This window comes from Mesocricetus auratus, unplaced genomic scaffold, assembly GCF_017639785.1.
Source record: "Mesocricetus auratus isolate SY011 unplaced genomic scaffold, BCM_Maur_2.0 Super-Scaffold_2245, whole genome shotgun sequence".
In the NCBI taxonomy this organism is placed as follows: domain Eukaryota; kingdom Metazoa; phylum Chordata; class Mammalia; order Rodentia; family Cricetidae; genus Mesocricetus; species Mesocricetus auratus.
In genome coordinates this window covers 48,753,097-48,771,816 of record NW_024429180.1, presented here as the reverse complement: position 1 = coordinate 48,771,816, position 18,720 = coordinate 48,753,097, and positions in this window count along the sequence as shown.

Sequence of the window (18,720 nt, the reverse complement as noted above, 5' to 3'; positions counted from 1 at the left end):
CCCTAGCCCGCATGCTCGGGGAAGCAGTCCTTGGTCTATGCTTCTCAGAGGAGCAAGGAGAGGGGTGAGGATTAAGGATTTGCAGGCTCAGCTTGGACTCAGACTCTTCTCAAGTATCCCCTTACCCTGCGTGACAGAGACTAGCCTCCGGGACTTGGGCTAGTCCAGGCTGACTACAGTAGTGTCCAGAAGGGCATGGCTGGCATTGGTCCTTGCTGTTCAGACCACGAGTAGAGGAGTAGAACCCAGGAGGGCATGGAAGTGGGAAGCCTATTCCCATGGGGCAGAAGAAGCCTGGGGGGCAGATGTCATTCCCAGAAATCCCTGGTCCCTCCACCTGTGCAGAGGGGAGAAGAAAGAGAAGATGTCCTGTAGAGTGGGGATTCTGCTACCCTCACCACAGCTGGAATTGAGCGTCAGGACAAGGGCCAGGGCCACTGCAGGACGATGCACATCTCACTGAGTCTTTCTCTGGTTTTCGCTTCCTGATTTACTGAACCCATGAGGCCTCTGGAGAGGAGTCACCAGGACCCCCATAAGGATTCTGAATTCTCAGATCATAGTGTTTTCTGGCTACTTCTCTCCTCACTCCTTTTGTATATCCTTGCTTATATCCTACACTATTTCCTTTCCCGTGCATTAATGGCTGGCACCTCCATTCTAAAAGGAAGATATGGCCAAGAGAAGGCAAGGACTACACAAGTTACGTGGCAGGTCAGTGGTAAATCAGTAATTACTATCTATCTCTATCTATCTGCTTATCTATCCCTAGTCTGTATCCACCATCCTATCCAACTCATCTTACATTAGTTATGAGGATCCCTATATGTATTTGTCTGTTCCTTTTGCCACAAGTTATCAATCTAAGACGTTGCCTAGTGGAAGACGAGCTATAATCATACTGGTCACGACTGCCAGACACTTGCTGATTTTAGTGATGTTAAATTTGAGAAACGCACATCTTACAATCAATGTGAGGAACTGTTTGTTGGCTTTGTACCCTGACAGCAAGGAGGTCAGGGGGATTTGGCTTTCTGGGAATTGCAGCCATGTAGGGAAGGAGGAGTTCCAGGAAGTTTGGTGGACCCAAGACCATACACCCTGGACTGCTGGAACTGGGATTGACATGTGAAACAAGCTATTTAAAACTAAAAAAAAAAAACTGCTCGGGGTCCAATGTCACCTACCTTGTGTTGGATGGGAGTTGGGGACACAGAACCCCCTGTGCAGTAGTGGCCAGAGTGACAGAGTCCAGATGGCTGAGTTAGCCCTTGGGACACACAGAACATCCCTGGAAGGAACAGAAAAAGCGCGTGACAGAGGAATTTATCTTCACCTCCCAAGAGTTCCCGCAGAGACTCTGCTCATTTTCAGTGGTTCCCACATGTACCTTGCCCTCCGTCTGCACTCCCCCACCTCAGCCCTTCCCCCAGGCTTTCTTGTCAGGCCCCAGACAAGCACAAGATGAGATGGCAGGCAGGCAGACAGGGAGTGAAGTCCAGGAGGAGTTGGAGACTTGAGACGGCCCGTCTCACTCCATGAGTTCCTGATCTCGGATGGGCACTCAGGGTTGTTCTTATCCTAAGCCCCGAAGATAAACGTGGGGCAGTCAGGGTACAGGGGCTGAGGAGGAGCTGAATACCCAAAGGACAGTGAGAGCTGTACAAGAGTCACATTCCCCCACCCCCTCTCTTCTCTTTCCATCCTTCCTCCCAGGCCACCCGAGTGTCCATCGTGGATGCAGAGTCTACAAACCTGCTGGACATGGCTCACAATCTAGCTCTGTAGTAGCTCCTGGCCGAGGCCCAAATGTCCCCTGAGGGCATGGGTGGGCAGTGGCTGAGTGAGAGCCTGCAGAAAAGAAATAGTCTTGGATACAAAGCCTGAAGCTATGCTTCTGAGGTCTAGGAGGCAATGGCAGAGTCAGTTGGGCTCAAGGTGAAACTGCACACTGATCTACATAGGTCAGAGACCAAGGGTCCTAGCCCTTCATCCAGGTACTGACAGGGAGGGTCCCACATGCTTGTCATCTGGAGTGGAAAGGACATGGTCCAGAAAGTCCAGTTAGATCATTGATCCTAACCCCCCTTCTCCACACCAGCCTATCATCCTTGGCACAGACTCAGTCCGTGTTCCACATCCTCCTCGGGGAATGGAGTTAGACCTAGTTAGCCATGTCCTGGGGCTCAGGCTATCCTTCTCGGCTCCGTATCTGTGTCTCCACTATGCTCAGACCTAAGTTGAGCACTGAGGAAATGCAAAGGTAGGAGTGACAAATGTTCTACCATAGTTTAAGTCCCTAATATTTTCTCATTGCTATTTGCCAGTTACAGCCCTTCCGGTGTCAACTTTAATTGTCAAAGCAACTCATGGAGGTGGTGAGTCACACAATGTTCTATACCTATAAAAATAGACCAACCAAGTCTCAGGTGATCAGCATACTAGATAACCTGCTAGCTCCTGGAACCTACCTGTGCTGGAGATTTCACAGTAGAACCCCATGGGGCAGAGCTCACAAGAGCCCTGAGCCTCCTGGGGCTGGAAGGTTCCATTTCCACAGGCCTTTGGCTGGGGTGATCCCTCAGGACAGTAGAAGCCTTGAGGGCACCGGAAAGACATGGGGGTGGCTGAGGTCTGGCCAGGGGGACAATAATATCCTGCTAAGCATGGACCATCAGGGGAGCGTTTCCCAGTCCCTGTAGAGACAGTGCAGCTGGTTTCAGATAATTTTACAGGTGCCTGGGCCCAGCCTGTGCTTGAAGGAATGGTGTCATGGAGTACAAGACATGAGGCTTGGTGACCCATTTCTTTGTCTCTCTTCCTGGCTCTGTGTTCGCTCCTGGATTTGTGACCTTTTCTGGACCTGTATCTACTTCTGGCACTGGAACCTCTTGGGTTTCTGAGACCTCTCCTAGCTCCTAGCTCCTAGCTCATAGCTCCTAGCTCATAGCTCCTAGCTCCTAGCGTCCTACATGCTCTCTTGAATCTTCAGTCTCTCCTAGCTCTGTAGCTCAATCCCTCTGTGCCTCCTCTCCTCTCTTCCATGGGACTGTGCCCAGCACAGGTAGTGAGTACTACTACAGGAACTTGGATGTACAGGCCAGGCTATAGGGTTGTAGTGAACAGAGCAGGGCCTAGATACAGCAGATGGTTGACATTCCATATTACCAGCCTGATTCTGGCATCACACACCAGTGTTCTTTGCGGGGGGTCCTTCTTTTTAGCTGTACCCATCAGCCACTTACCTCCTGACAGTACCTTATTCCATGAAGTTTATTATATAGACGAGACAGACAACTAAGTGACAAATGTCCCTCTCAAACATCACCTTCCCTTCCTCGTGGTTATTATTGTGTCCTCCTGGCTTCAGGTTCCATCCTAATCTGTGCTCCCAACACAGATCACACATCTGTTCCCTGCGAGTTGGTGTTTTGTTTTTCTCAGCCCCACTTGTGAATTCCCAAGGTCTTCTTTGAGTTCACAGCAAACCCTTCCCCAGTAGAGTGAGGTCAAAGTCATCTTTCTTAGAACACTGGAGCGCCCTTGCCCTGTCCAGCCCCCGCTAAAATGTTAGCCTAAGTTCAGTACATACCTCACCTTGGTCATGGTATGGCCTCTTTTTCCTGTTAGTTCCTTCTCAGTATAAGATCTCCTTGCCTTCCTACCTATTGCTAGCTTACCCAGATCTCAAGAAGTTCTTGCTATAGGGGATATATAACCTGGGATGTCCCCTGTACATAGGCCTGAGGCAAATGAAACAAGTGAATTGGATAATAACATGGCAAGGTCCAAGATCTAACATTGGTCACCTGAGTCAGTGCAAAACTGGCCTGCAGGACAGGGTCTGCAGTCCTGGATGCTTCGTGCTCCAGGGCTCTCTCGGAAGGTCCCCCCAGGACATGGATGCTGGGTAGGGTTCTGGGTACCCAAAGGACAGTAGTAGCCAGCAGGACAATCCAGTGGCCTCACACTTCCAGTTCCGGGCTTCAAAATCCCTAAAGAACAGAACCTGTGGAACACAACTGGTGTCAGGCATTAAAAAGTCTGTGTCATCTGCATCACCAGATTTTTCTAGAGCTGAGGTTCTCCCAGGAGGGAGCTTCTGGGACACAGAGGACTTGGGAAGACATAAAATCACCATCAGCCCATCTGAAGACAGAGGACATGGGCATCAGATGGACAGTGAGCTGGTTTCTTGAGTCTTTTGCATGAACCTACAGTTTTGCAAGGCCATGCATGGCTTTGGGGTGTTTGGTGTGGGGATGGGGTCCTATGGTTAGTGGTCATTCTGTGTATGGATTAGTTCTTCAATCCTCAGGGAGTGTGTGGTAAGTCAGACGTAAACAGAAAAGAAATGTCCTGGGTGATAGTTCTTACTTCCCAGCAGGGCATATCTTGCAGAAGTACTGTCCAGGTTCATCTTGATACTGCCCAGGTGGACAGACCCGAGGCTCTAGGCTGCCAGGGGAGCATGAGTGTCCCAGAGGACAAATGGTATCTAGAAAAGCAAAGGGAGAGAGCTTCTGTCCCACTTGGGGGCCTCCACCTCATTGTAGCTACAGCTGTTCTTGTTCCCTCTGTATCAGTGTGACTGTGTGGGTGACCTCCCTGGGACCTTGGACACCTCAGGCCCTCCTGTTACACCTCAGTGGGTGAGTGTGCCCTCCCTTTGTGTCTCTGTGGCCCCACAAGAGGGGATCAGTTCCATTCTGAAGTCAGCTGCAACTTTTGGAGACACTTGAAACGTTTTAGCCTTGATGGGAAAGAGCTAAGTCTAGAACTTTCTTTCCTGCACATTTCCTCTATTTCTCCCCCAGGTCATTTAATGACACTCTTTCTGGAGATGCCAGTCTAGATGGGCCGTGCTCTGGGTTGGACTGTGTAAATCAGGGCCTCTAGTCCTCTGGCAAACTTCTGCCTATTGATGCTTGGTCCTCAGAGGCCAGGTCTGAGGCCAGAACACCATCCTATGGTACTGTCCCCCGGGAAGCTCAGTGAAACATGGGCTCACTGCCCTCTGTTCTCTTTAACAGTGTTTGGTGATACCACATGGAGATCATGGGGAAGTCATCCCAGGGCTGGCATGCCTTGTACAGAGATCTTATCTTTTATACATGGTTCCCTGGATTTGTTGCTTCCCTGTGTTTTGATGTGCATTACTTATTCTAGCCCAGTCTATTGGTACTTTTGCGTCTGCTTGGGTTGAGTGGGCATCTGAATGCCTCTTCTTGGAGAAGGCTCCTTCATGGTCCCTCGAAAATGTTTTAATTAATGACTACTCCTTGGACTGCAGAACTGGCATCTTCCAATGGTGCGTATGGCCTTGACTTCTCAGCTTTCTCTGCCTGTCTTCCTCATTTGGAGGCACCCTAACAGTTGTCAGGGTACACCACACAGGTCCCAGGAACCACTGGGACCTCACTCCTCTCTCCTTTGTAGCAGAAGAGCACATCAGAGAGAGACTGAACAATATAGATAAGGCCAACTTTGAACTCATTCTGATTAAGAAACAAAAGGACCTCTAAAAAATTGTGCCATAATTATAGTCCTAATAACTGATAACAGCCAGTCCAAGTGAATAGAAGATGGAGGCCCCACTAGACCTGATCCTCTCAGAATGTCTGATTCTGCTGACTGCCCAAATATCATCAAATAATCTCCACTAAACTTAATTTGTCAGAGGTTTTCTTTGAATAGCCCCTAGGAGACAGAATTGTGCAGACCTGGGGATCACAACTTTTCCACTCTCTGCCTAACTCATGTCTCACGATGGGTGTGCTGTGTGATCCTGGGTTACTTTTATCTTCTTCCCTGAAGCACAGAATTCTCCATCTTTAACTGATTTCTTTTAAGTACTTCTGGTATCCTCCGTTTCCTTCCCTCATCTCCATTTCCAAGCAGGGGCCACTGAGCTCTCAGGTTAGAAACCTGGCTCATGAATGGTCTTCCACAGGGAAGTTGAGCTCAGGGGTACCCATAACATATCTTCCTCTAGAACTCCTCATTATACTCCCTTCTGTGAATTAAGGAGGGTCCGCCCTTACCTGGACTGTGTCCAGAGACAGAGGCTCTAGGGCAGTACCAGCCTCCTTCACACAGGGCCTCTGGGGAGCTCAGGCCAGCCTGGGAGCAGAACCAGCCTGCTGGGCATGGTTGGCAGTCCTTCGCAGATGCCGCACCTGGCATGGTCCGGAGGAAGCCTGCAGATACACACACTGGGAGTTGGAACATATGGCTTCCCAGATAGAAACCCATGATGGCCTACTCCATGATGATCTATCCCATGATGGCCTATCCCGTGATGACCTAAGATGACCTATCCCATGATGGCCTATCCCATGATAGCCTATCCCATGATGGCCTATCCCATGATGGCCTATCCCATGATGACCTATGATGACCTATCCCATGATGGCATATCCTGTGATGACCTAAGATGACCTATCCCATGATGGCCTATCCCATGATGGCCTACTCCATGATGACCTATCTCATAATGACCTATCCCATGATGACCTATCTCATAATGACCTATCCCATGATGGCCTATCCCATGATGACCTATCTCATGATGGCCTATCCCATGATGACCTATCCCATGATGACCTATCTCATGATGGCCTATCCCATGATGACCTATCCCATGATGACCTATGATGACCTATCCCATGATGGCATATCCTGTGATGACCTAAGATGACCTATCCCATGATGGCCTATCCCATGATGACCTATCTCATGATGGTTGTTGTTCTGCATCATTCACTCCATCCCACAGAGAATGCTCATGAACCTGAGTGTCCAGCCTCAGATGCTACCTTCCCTCATTCTCTTCAGTGTCTTTATATCTCACCCCTCTCTGCCACCTCCGTTCAGACGATGAAGCACACTTTGGATCACTTGAAGCATCCCTACAAGCCACACATACAACACTAGTCCTGTGTTGACTTGATCCTGCTTCCTAAAAAGTTCCTTCTGTGTCCTTCCCCAGGAAAGCTCCGAGGTCCAGACCCAGCCCCTCTTGTCTCAAAGTCCTAGAGCAGACCTCACCATTGGAGACCTACCAGGGGCACATGGAACAGGATGGGGGCTTCCCTGGGGACAGAAGTGGCCTGTAGGACAGAGGTCTCCTGTAATCCCATCAGTGGGATTTGGGACAGATGCTCCAAGACTGCAGTAGAACCCAGCACTGCAGAGCCCTGATGGGGTGACCAACCCAGGCAGGAGACAGTAGGAACCTAGAGAGAACAACATGATTACCCTGAAATGGAGTCGGAAGGTTTAGGTATCTCCCTTCGGGGCCAGTTTCCTAAGAAATTCTTAGGCCACGTTACTGAGGCACATTCTCACTGCATAAGGGAGAGCATGACTTAATGTGGTCAGGATGGCACGGGGAGATCTTTAGAGTCCCTGATCCTTACCGGGTTCACAGGGGCTACAGTCTGACCGATGAACTCCTCCTCCCTGAGGTTTGTACATGCCCCGGGGACAGGGGAACTGAGAAGCAAAGGTAGTGGAGGCTGGGCAGTAATGGCCAGCAGGACACTCATTCCCTGCCACAGAAGAGGTGTTGGCTGGGCAAAAGAAACTGCAGAGAGAAGGGAGGAGAGGTCAGAAGGCTGGGTGACCCCTGCATCCTGATGGCAGCTAGAGGCCACCTAATGCCTACACTACTGGCTTCCCAAGTCATGGCCTGGTGTGGGACACAACTCTGTATAGCCCATTGCTGAGGGTTTGGTGTTGGGTGGAGGGTGGGGGGATGGCAAAATAAATTCAAGTAAACAGACAAATGTGGAATAATGCATCAATGCTCAACAAAGTTATGAAAAGACACAGGGACTGATGGGGAAGAAGGGTATTAGACTCTTTTGTGACCTCTTCCAGTCACAGAAGCTCCGGGTAAAAGCAGTAAGTACCAGCCCCAGCTTGGCCACCTCCTGAAGTAGGAATTTAAATGTACATGTCCGGAGACTAGAATGTCCCAAGAGAAGTGTCTCAAAACTTACCCCTGGGGGCAGGGTTCACAGTGGCCCTGAGCAACCAGGGTGTTGTAGGTACCAGCTGGGCATGGCTTCGGTGAGACAGTGCCTGATGGGCAAAAGTGTCCTGAATGGGAAGTAGACACCAAGGGTTAGGGCTTGGTACAGCCTGATGCCCTAGATCAGAGCAGTCGCAGTCATAACTCAGGCCTTGAAAGTTTCAGACACTGGTGTTGGGACCCAATGCCTTGACCTCTGCTGAGTGACAGGCAGAGGATGGTGAGCTCACACTTGACTTTGGAGACTTCTCATTCCAACCTTTCCAGGTTTTCCCATCACCCATAGGGAGTACCTGCAGGACATGGGCCACTGGTCCCATCCTCCAGTGAGTTGTTGGGGACAAGGGCTCCCTGGAGGCAGTAGAAGCCTTCACTGCAGGGTCCAGAAGGTTGGGCAAGGCCAGCAGAGGCACAGAAATGGCCAGGCGGACATGGTGAGCAAGCAGCCTGCAGGAGAAGTTAGGAGTGGCCTACTGATAACCAACAAAGATATCAAAAGACATTTGTTTCAGTAGAATGGTGGACATTCTTCTGTGACTTCTTCCACTCACAGAAACCTCAGGGCAAAGGAAACACATGACTCAGTTCATGCCAGGACAGGCAAGCAGAAGCTCTTCAGGGAGGGTCTTAGGAATGCTTGGTGAGAGATCTGAGAACACCTCTCTGAGTTCCTGCTCACCACAGCCAACTTGCTTCCCTACAGATGTTCACAACTCTCTGCTGGTGCATGCTCTGGACAGATGCCAATCCCCTGCCTGTGAGACCTCAATTATCTACCTAACAGGTTCTTTGGTGGCCAAGAACTTACTGACTTACCCTCCAAACTATTCAGTTCGCATGTGTCCTATCTCCATCTCTCCCTTCCTTCCTCTTTACTACTACGCCCCTTTGTACCGTGACTAACAAGGTACCCAGCTCCTCCTGCATCTCTGATGGCCTCCAGGGCTCCCCACCCTCCAAATATCCTTGAAGGTTTCCATCTCCAGCTCAAACCTGTGCCAAGTCAGGCACATACATGCTTGGAGTCACTCTGTGACTACAGCATTGAGCAAGTCAGGCTCCCTGGATATGTGCTGCGTACATTGTAGACAGGAAATGGGATAACAGTCAGTAAAGTGGTAAATGAGGCTGCTATGTGTTTATGGAGCCAGGACAAGCTTCCTTGGGAAGTGACTTTAGTGGTGAATCGAGGAAGGAAAGCATCTTACCACATAACCCTGGTATTCAGTAACACTGGTAATCTTTGCTTTGGAGGCCAGTGTAACTTGATCAAACAGAGCCCACCCCACACCTGCCCTCCTGACGCAGGTAGTGGGTTCCCTACCTCTGAGCCAAGCTTGGTCCTAGGTCCAAAGGTGCTAGGTGGGCAGGGCTGAGGCAGGGCTGAACCTCTAGGGCAGTAGTGTCCGGGAGGACAAGGGCCAGCATTTTCTGGAACCAAGATTTGGATTTAGTTATTGGGAAGGATATAAAAAGGAAATCTAGTAGCTCTCCCTGAGTTCCTGGCAGGAACGCTAGCCTACAGGATCGAGCTACTGTTTCTGAGAACAATGAAGTACTCCTCCCCAAGGTTCTACTCTCTGTCTTCTGCATGACTTGAACTCTGGCCACTTAGGGTAGGTTGGAGTCTTCTTAATGATGGCCACATTCTCTTCAAGGGTATGTGTGGCAGGGCTCTTCCTGGAAGGTGTAACTCTGTGACCCTGGAGGCTTCACCATGTCTGGTACTGATGTAGGAGGTCACTAGGTTATTGTCTATTCTTTTACTTACTATAGGGTCTGCATAAGCCTCCTGTGTCGGTTCATATTCTACATTCCCCAGGGACTGTGGGAGAGCAGGACAGTATCTGATTCCTCTCTTACCTCCCTTCACCTTGCATGGGCCATGTATCAAGAAACCAGTAGGTGACTGAGCTTAGGAACTGGCTATTTCCCAGCAGAACTTCCTTCAGAGCTGGGGGATGAGATATGCATGGAGAGAAAGCCTCTGGCTCTACTACCTGTCAGAGACTTGGTGTGACCCTTGGAGGGCTGTGTGAATGGGGCTTCTGAGTGGCAGAAAGCTGCCCAGTTGGCCTGTTTTGCCCATCCTGGTATCTGCTGGTGTGCCGCCGGGTGTGGATCTCTTTCTTTCTGAACCTCAGCTTCCTTGTCTGCAGAGGATGGTTTAATGGGACAGAAGAGTCTGTCCTTCCTTCACAGAATACCCGAGAAACTAAGTGTCTCACTGTGTTTTCTAGACATGCGTCACATGGATTTCAAATGAGATGACCCCAGGAGATCCTAACCACTGTAGTGGTCCCTTGACCACACATGAGAGGTCTCTGAAGGCCGACCACCGTGACTGGCACTCCGGTTTGATGCCTTGCCTTCTTCTGAGCATGTGGTTCAGGGTTCCTGATGATTGAAGGTTGAAAACTTCTAGCCAACAGCTCCTAAGGTAAACTTCCTTTGCCAGCCTCAGTCTACAACACAGAGGATCTTTGTGGACTCTTCCCAGGATTGAGGAGTAACTGGTACAGCTACAAGCAAGACCCCTGTTCATCCCTGAGCCACAGTTTTATACCACCATGCAATGGGAATCTAGAAGCATCACCTAAGACAGACAGACAGCTCTTCAAGAAAGAACAGAAGACTAAGTCTCTCTGAGCTGACCAATGGGAAAGTAGGGGAATCTGAACACCCTAGCCTCCTAACTGGGGTTCGAGAAGTCAGAATGTGTAGGATACCTTCAGTGCCAGCCTCCGGGTTGGGTCGTGTTGAGCCTCTGGTGCAGAAGAAGCCCTCCCAGCACTGCCCTCCGGTCTCTGTGGCATTGGCCCTGGGACAAAACCTGCCCCCATCGCAAGCTCGGCACTCTGTCAGGCTCTTCAGCCCTGGTTCATAGCCATAGGTGCCTGGGGGACAGGGCTGCCAATCCAGGCCAGTGCCTTCAGAACAGTAGAAGCCTGTGGATGGAGCAGAGATAAAGGGTAGGCCCAGAGAGTTGGGGAGGGGGGATGAAGGACTCCCTGGTGGTGGAGGGGAGGCTTAGACAGAGGGAGGCTTGGCCTGTTTTAAGTTTCTAAACAGGACATGTGAGCACCTCCAATGCAGGGAGTGTGTGCTGTGATGGTCTCCCCATGGGTACCTTGAGACTCAAAGAAGGCCTGATGGAGATGAAGGCCTAGTGGGTGAGTAGCGACAGCTCATGGTCCCTTCCTCAGACAAAGGACCCCTGGACCAGTTATCAGGGCTGCTGGATGCTCACTAACCTCTGGGACACAGCTGTGGCCTCATCCCTGGAACACAGTAGTGGCCACTTGGACAGATGAGACATTCTGCTGCAGCAGCATGGGAGATGTAAGAGCCAGGAGGACATGGAGTGATGTCTATCATTCCCCAAGGACAGAAGTGCCCAGGAAGGCAAGATTTTCCAGAAAGACTCTCCACGAGGAAAGCAGGGGCAGTTCCCCCAATGCAGGGGACACTGGACAAAGGTGAGAAAATGAAAAGGCTTTAGTTAAAGGACACACTGCCTGAGCAACATGCAGCCTGAGGCAGAGGGTTGACTTTGAGCAGAGCTAGAGGACTCAGGTCAGGTCAGTGACTGGGACCTTCATTTCTCGTTCCCTTATCCATCTCCCCTCCATGGTCTCTGACCTCAGACTGGCCTTACTGAGTCTAAAAGGAGTCAGCAATGTGGCCTGGAACCACAGACTGCTCTCTGAGATCCTCAGTGATCTTGTCTCCAAGGCTTTGGATCCTGACATAGCCTGGGCAGTGGACAGCCTTCCTCAGCTACACCTCAGGGCTTTCTTCTTGCTCTCTGGCTGGCTTGTCCCCAGGTGAAGCAGACCCCTGCATATCTACAGATAACCCTCTCTAGACCTGGGAGGAGATAGTGTGCCTACCCTAGGTAGCAGGGTGCTAGCCATATTGGGCGGAGGCCCCCAGGGCAGAGTTGTCCTACAGAGCACTGCTGGCATCCTTCCGGGGCTCTGGTTCCTTCTGAAGACCAAGTTCCAGGTGGGCATGGGGCTGGGACTGGAGCCCCTGCAGGATCAGAGACTCAGAGAAGTAGCCATGCTGCCCCCCAGGCTCCTGCGCCCTCCTGTGTGGGGAGGCAGGTTTGTCCCTCCACACAAACCAGGACAAGAATTTTTCCTCAGCAGCCAGAGGCAGGACACTGAAGTTGTGGAGTTCCTAGTTACCGCCACTGAGGCAAAGTGGACAATGAGAGGACAGAAAATACTATTCTGTTCTGTGGACATGGTACAGGGAACTAAAAGGCTGCATGTCAGTTGCTGTCCAGACCGACAGAGAGTGGATACGCAGACATGAATAGTCCTGGAGGGCGGGAAGCAGCTGATACATAGGGGGCTGCTGAGGAAGTGTCACAGGGGCATTAAACCTTAGACAGGTTTCATAAGTTTCCACGGGGAAGGGTTTGAGGATGGCAGGGTAGGTTTGGTGGGGAGTGGAAGTTATGGCAAAATTCTATGCTCAATCATTTATCTCAGCTGTGGCTACAAAGCAGAACTAATATGGCCTGTGTGAGGAACAGGAAACAGCATCTGAGGAATGCAGGGGGCGGAGAATAAAGGGACCTTCCCACCCTCCCAGAGTAACCATGGTGCCCTTGGCGTGGGAGGTACCCTCAAGACAGTAGTGCCCTGGGGGGCAGCGGAAGCCCCCATCTCCGTCTGTGGGATCCTTCCTGGAAGCTCCCGCTTTGCACCAGTGCCCTGCAGCACAGACTCCTGGGACAGAGGGTATCTGGTCAGCACGGCCATCAAACTCCTTCCTGGAGACCATGTAGTTACATGGTGAAACCTAAGCATGCCCTGCAGGAAGCCACGGGATACAGTGTCTCTGAACGGAGGCCTTGGGGATCCAGGCCTTCACCCTGAGTTAGTCCCATGGAAGCGTTTGGGAGTCAGGTCCCAATTTGAGAGGTGACCTCCTCAGAGACGAACAACGACCAGGCCTGTTTCTCTGAAGGATCCATTTCATACAGAAGCCACCTGCCACCCAAATCTGCACACTGGGGCCATGTGACAAAGAGTCTAAGGTCCTCAAGAAAAACGGGAAGGGAGTAGAGAGTCCTCTGCAATTGGAGAGTTAGATGCTGCTCTGCCTCAGCAAAGGGTGCCGTGATGAGAACTTCCCAGCCTGGATGATGTCAGAGCCCCTGAGAATCTTTCTAGAACCAGGCAGAGACCTGATCCCTGGGATGAGGATGGGGCATCCCCTGGACACTGGGAAGGTCCCCAGTGTCCCCGGAAGCACGGAGCACACAGACTTTTCCACATCCCCCCTCCAGATGCTCTGATTCAGTAGTGAGGGCCAAATGGTTTGTCTAAGGGACACATTCTTGCCACTTGTCCCCACTCAAGGCCACTGCTCCCCATGGCCTTCTGTGCCCTCCCAAAACCCACGTATTTTTGTACCTGTAGGGGCTGTGATCCCAGCCAGTGAGCAGAATTTCCCCGCAGGGCACAGCTGACACTCAGTGATGCTTGTCAGACCTTTCTGAGGACCGTATGTGCCCACTGGACAGCTGTGGTGCATGGCCTTGGCTGTGCCCACAGGGCAGTAATACCCTCGAGGACATGGGTACAAGCTGAAGTCCTGGACAGGACCGGAGCTGGCGTCACAGTAATAGCCTGGAAGGAGAGAGGCTGATGAAGGATGGCCCCTCCCTCTGCCTGAGAGGCTTGGCCCTGCCGGTGTCCTCTGCTGCCAGAAGCCCCTGGACTGTACCCAGAGAGTTGCCCCTGGGCTCTCAGCGGCCTTTTATTTTCCCGCTGTCATTTCTCCTCTCCCCTTACCTGCTGGGCACCACCCACTGGGGGCTTGGAGACCTGCGTCCTTACAGTAGAAGCCCGATGGACAGGTCCGGCATGTGGAGGACGTGGTCTGCTCCGGGAGGCTGGAGAAGGTGCCCGCAGGACAGGGTATAGGCTTGTGTGATGCTGCAGCTGGGAGCACAGGAAAGATATGGGTCCAGGAGCGAAGACTCTTCATCAGACCTCAGAGCATGGAATGGCCCATGACCCACAGACCTACAGACCTGCCACTGCCTAACCTCTACTGGCCCAGCTCTCTGACCCCTCAGCAGTACATGGATATACTCGGGGCATTGTCCTATGGACTACAGACACTACTGCTCGCACTACTGGGAGCAGACCAGATAGGCTCCACGTGCGAGCCGGCCACATCCTTAATGCTCCATACTCAAATCACAACCCAGGTTCTTGTGTCCTTCAAACATACCTCTCCAAGGCTTCTGCACTCTGGCCCAACCCGTTAAGTACTTCTCTTCATCTGGCTTCCTCCTCACATGCAGACAAACCCAATAATCAGGTTTATCAGCAGCCCAGGGATAGGGGCATAGCTAGGGCTGAGCAGGGACACAAGAGGACACTCACGGCAAAAGGATCCTGGGGGACAAGGGCCCCCTGTCACCTCATCCTTTGGAGCTGGGGACTCAGCACCTCCTGTGCAGAAGTAGCCAGCCTGGCAGAACCCGGTGGGTGTAGAGAGACCTGGGTTCAAGAAGAAACTGGCACTGATTAGCCATCCTAAAAATGAAATTGGGAGCTAGGTGTGTGGTGCATGCCTTAGTCCTCGCTCTCAGGGGTGAAGGATTGCAGTTCCAGGCTAACGAGGGTTGCACAATGCAATCACGTCTCAAAAACCAAACAAACAAAACAATAAAACCAAATAAAACGAGGTTGGCCCAGGGGAGCCTACTAGAGTCCTTTGGGATTCAGTCCCTGAAGAACTCAGTGTATGTCTAGAATTCCCAACTGAGGCTGACTATCACCCCACACTCCAAGATAAAACTACAGTCTATCATGAGTCTGAATGGATCTGGTACGAAGTCTGTGAAGAGCCTGGTATTACGACTCGGATATAAAATGTCCATCTCCCCCCGCCCCGCCCCCGGGTCATCTGCTCGAATACTTGATCCCTAGCTGGTTTCACTGTCTTGGGAGGTTCTGGAAACTTTACCTTTAGGAGGTCAAACCTAGCTGGAGAGAGTGGTTGGAGGAGGGCAGGCCTTAAAGGATATAGCCCAGCTCTCTGTTTCAGTCTCCCTCTGTTTTCTGTTTGCTGATGTCATGTAATCAGCTGTCTGCTTCCATTACCATAGCTATGACCTGCTCCTGATGCCTGGTGTACAGTAGCTTCAGTGAGCCCAAATAAATCTCCCCTTGAGTCACCTTAAAAATCACAAATCATACTCCTGTTTATTTCATGTGCGTCTGTGCTTCATATTAGCATACACATACAACCAGCACTATAACTGTTGGGACACCATGGTGTGCTCATCATTTCCCAGCTTCCAGAGTTATTGTCTGACTGATGATTGTCTTTGTAATTTCATATGAACTTCACAAAAACCGGGTAGCTAATTGAGAAACAGTAAAAAACATCCCCTGATGTTTTTTTTTTTTTTTACCTCATTCTCTAAGAGGTTTTGTTTTCATTTTCTTTTGGTTGGCTTTAGAGATGGGGGGGTCAGGGTTTCACTCTGTAGCCCAGCCCAGCCCATAGCTTGAAATCTTCCTGAGTCCTGGCATTACAGATAGGCTGGCCATATCCAGTCCATGTTTTTATATTCTTGAGAGATAAAATCCCATAATGGAGATTTGTGTCAGTGATGATCACTGTCTCCATATTTTCAGGGATCCACCCGCTGAAGTGGTTTTCCTTCATTCAAAATCTCCCAGCTGCCATTCCACATCTTTATATTACCTGTTTATAAGAATGAGTCTTGGCAAATCTGAAATTATCATATCAAATATATGCTAAGAATTCCCACAGAGCATAACAACAGACACCGAGGAAATCCAGAGAATCCCAAGAATATACTTTAAAAACCTGTACTCCACCAAAGTGGAAAATCCAAAAGAAATAGATCATTTTCTCAATTCATACCACTGACCAAAGTTAAATCAAGATCAGATGACCAATATAAATAGACCTATAACCCCCAGCAAAATAGTGGTGTACTGATACATTGTTTATGATCTAATAAAGCTTGCCTGGAGATCAGAATGCAAAGCTAGCCACAGCCACAGTGGCCGGGCAGTGGTGGCACACACCTTTAATCCCAGCAGTCACACTAGTTAGCCATAGAAGCTGGGCAGTGGTGGTGTCTGCCTTTAATCCCAGAACTAAAAAGGTATATAAGACATGAGCAGAGTCTCAGAGTGGGCAATTAGTTGAGGTCAGGATAACCCCAGCCTTGGTAAAGGTTAAGACCCTCTGGTGGCTTGGCTGCTTTGTCTTTCTGATCTTCAGCTTTGAACCCCAGTATCTGTCTCTGGATTTTTATTATTCATGCTACATAGTGGTTTCATTAGAAGTCTCAAGGAAAAAAACAAAACAAACCCAGGACCAGACAGTTTTAGCACAGAATTCTACCAGACCTTCAAAGAAGAGTTAATGTCAATGTTCCTCAAATCATGATTATATTTTGTCATGTTTGGTTGTTATCTCTTAGAAGCCTGTTCATTTCTAAAAAAAAATACAGAAAGGAATGGCTCTGGAAGGGAGGGGAGGTGGAGAGGAACTGGGAACAACAGAGGGAGGTAAAACTATAACCAGGATATATTGCAGGAGAAAAGAACCTGTTTTCAATAAAAGGGAATATGCTTGCTAATAAATATAGTTCTAGTTAAGTCTAACATATTTATAAAACTTCATTGTATGGATAAACCAAACTCCAGTTTATTTATAATTTTCCTCCCATGCCTTCCTTTTTCCTTTCTTTTTTTATTTTTCACCATTACTGGCTACATGAATACAATCTTTTTCACCATGTAGGAGTGATTATTTGGGGAAGGCACCTGGAAATCAAAAGGCTGGGATGAAAAGCAGGCATCATTTTTTGCAGGATTACTCAAATAAACTTGAAAATATTTGTTCAAATTTATACTCAAGCAAGATGATCTGTGTCACTACTTCTATTGACTAAAGTCCACTATTTCTTTCATCAAATTTAATTTGTTTTCCCCAATCATCCAAGAATAATCGTGAACTTGATTTAGCTTTAAAAAAAATAAAGGAATCCTCACATAAAGGGATTTCCAAACTTGTCCCAAAGCTGCACTTTGACTTTGGCATTGCTATCACAGAGTAAGTTTGGTGGCCGTCATGGAACAAGTGACTCTGATAATTCCTTTATTTCTTTTCCCCTAGCTGTGACAAGATACCTGACAAGCAGGTTTAATAAAAGGCTAAATAGCCAATAGCTAGGCAGGATTTTTGAGACAGACGGAATGCTTGGAAGAAGAAGGGCAGAGAAGCCAGAAACAGAATGAGTCAGACAAACAAAATGGGATAGAGGTAAAAGCCATGAGGTAGAGCATAGATTAATTAAAAAATATATAGAAATTTAAGTTATAAGAGCTAGTTAGGAACAAGCCTAAGCTGTTGGCCGAGCTTTTATAATAAATAGGAAGTTTGCGTGTGGTCATTTGGAGTTGACAGGCAGGATAGGAAAAATCCACCTACAGCTACTCTTCTCAGTCACACAGGGTCTGAGGGTCATGCCCTGTTGATCACAGGGCTGAAATTGGGCATTAAATTCAGTACACTGAGGACGGAGTCTTCTTGTCTCATTATGCTCTTCCGGTCCCTCAAATGAGCTGAGCCCTTCCCAGGTTAGGACAGGGTAACAGGCATCTGAGTCTGTGAACCGGCAGTCTCCATGCAGCCATCCCAAGAGTTCACGGCTGGGAGAGAACTGTTGGGCTTCTCTCACAGACGCGCTAGGCAGAGCATGATTGGTTCTTACCTGAGGTGGCACAGAAGGATCCTGGTGGGCAAGGCACGGGCTCTGGGCTGCCCTCAGGGCAGTAGGAGCCAGGCGGACACTTTCCCCCTGTAGCAGTGGCTGGGCAGAGGCAGTTGGTGCTGGTGTAGTTGTCCAAGTCAAAGGGACGAGCAGTCCATGCCGCTGACACGCAGTACCAGCCTAGGTGGCAATGGCAGGGTGGAGTGAGCACTGTTCTGAGGGGAACAAGGGCCCCGCATCCCAGTTGCTGATCTGGGTTCTAGTTCTGGTGACCCCAGGCTTAGGGGTGAGGTAGGAAGGACAGAGACGATCAGGGGTTTATCAGGACCCACATGGGAAACACACCTGCATCACAGGCTCCCGATGGCTTTGTCAGATTCTCTTGACCACAATAATGGCCTGGCCGGCAGGGCAGGCAGCTGTCCAGGCTGTGGGTCAGTGAGTCTGGGTTGTAGTAACCCCGGGGGCAGGGGAACTGGGTGGCATGCTTGGTACCTGAGAAGCAGAGTTTGGGAATAGGGAGTGACTCCTGGCTCCCGGAGGCGCCCTTCCCACAAGGCACTGGGGCAGACACAGCAGTGCTATGAGCCTAGAGGCTCTTTACTGCCGCTTGCTGGTGGTCTGACCCAGGGAGCTCTGCCCAGTGCACCTACCTCGAGGGCAGTAGAAACCAGCGGGACATGGGTATCCACTGTAGCTGGTGATGTTCTCGGGGCAGTAATAGCCAGCAGGGCAGGGGAAGCAGGAAGCCTGGCCAGGCAGGGAGCTGTAGGAGCCTGCACGACAGGGCTGTGGGAGGCTGGTCCCACGGGGGCAGAAGTGCCCTTGGGGACAGGGCCCCCCATGCCCTGAGAGGCCTGTTGGAGAAGGAGTATTATGAGGGGTGCAA